We start from the raw sequence: 1,012 nt of genomic DNA, 5'->3' as shown, positions 1-1,012 counted from the left end.
TGCCTGCAGAGCACGCTAAGGAGGCAATACCATAGCACACATAGCAGTATGTCTAGAATTATAGGAGAAATTTAAAATTCCTCATCCTAGACTCCTTGTCAATTTACCTGATCTTTCCCTGTAGACTTTACTTTAGTTACACATTTAATAAATCAGATATTTGTTTCAGCAGTATGTTGTTGTGGTTCTTACCCACGGTCAACAACAACATTACTTTGTTTAACATTTCTCACAGTTTATTATCGCAAATTCATTATCCCAAAAACATGTTATCCTTATAAAGTTGCTTAGGTAAAATGGTTCAAATGGCTCTGAGCACTATGGGACTCAACTGCTGTGGTCATAAGTCCCCTAGAACTTAGAACTACTTAAACCTAACTAACCTAAGGACATCACACACATCCATGCCCGAGGCAGGATTCGAACCTGCGACCGTAGTGGTCGTGCGGTTCCAGACTGTAGCGCCTTTAACCGCTCGGCCACTCGGGCCGGCTTGCTTAGGTACACAAGCTTTAGATCCACCAGACTCACAAGTATCTCATCAGAAAATCATGTTAGCATTGACAGAAGAAACTATCAAAATAGCACAAAATTTGCCTTACTCTTTGCTGAAAATCCATACCATACTGACACGATGAATATGAAGTTGCCACAGTTCAACAGCCAATTTAATAGCCATCGGAAGATCCTGACCAATGTATAAACCCTCCTCGTTCTTCTATACTTTATTACGGTGCCACACTGCAAGTTCGACCATCTTAGCGTCGGCGTGAACTGTAAGTTCTGGGTCTCCTCAAGCACCATACCCTCTGCTGAACCGTTCATCAGTGCTACCGGAACACCTCAGCTGCACTCCGCCCAAGTCGCTGCTCCCGATTGGTTCACGAGTCTGCCGCCGTAGTACGGTGAGAATTCAGCTGCTTTACCAAGCCCAGAATTATACGCTGCAACCTGCCCATTGCTGAGGGACGTTCTGAAATGTGTGAGCTGATGGTCCAGGTTTCTGGTTTGG

The 1,012-nt window shown here is 44.4% G+C and overlaps 1 non-coding gene across 1 annotated transcript; it reads right to left on the bottom strand.

The window, feature by feature from the left end:
• Window positions 1–405: 405 nt before the first annotated feature.
• Trnas-gga (transfer RNA serine (anticodon GGA)) lies at window positions 406–489 on the bottom strand. Its single transcript is given in 2 exon segments — window positions 406–440; window positions 450–489. It is a non-coding gene; the product is annotated as a tRNA-Ser (tRNA).
• Window positions 490–1,012: the final 523 nt, after the last annotated feature.

Source organism: Schistocerca serialis, chromosome 1, assembly GCF_023864345.2.
Source record: "Schistocerca serialis cubense isolate TAMUIC-IGC-003099 chromosome 1, iqSchSeri2.2, whole genome shotgun sequence".
Classification (NCBI taxonomy): domain Eukaryota; kingdom Metazoa; phylum Arthropoda; class Insecta; order Orthoptera; family Acrididae; genus Schistocerca; species Schistocerca serialis.
This window is presented reverse-complemented; position numbering and strand designations above follow the sequence as displayed.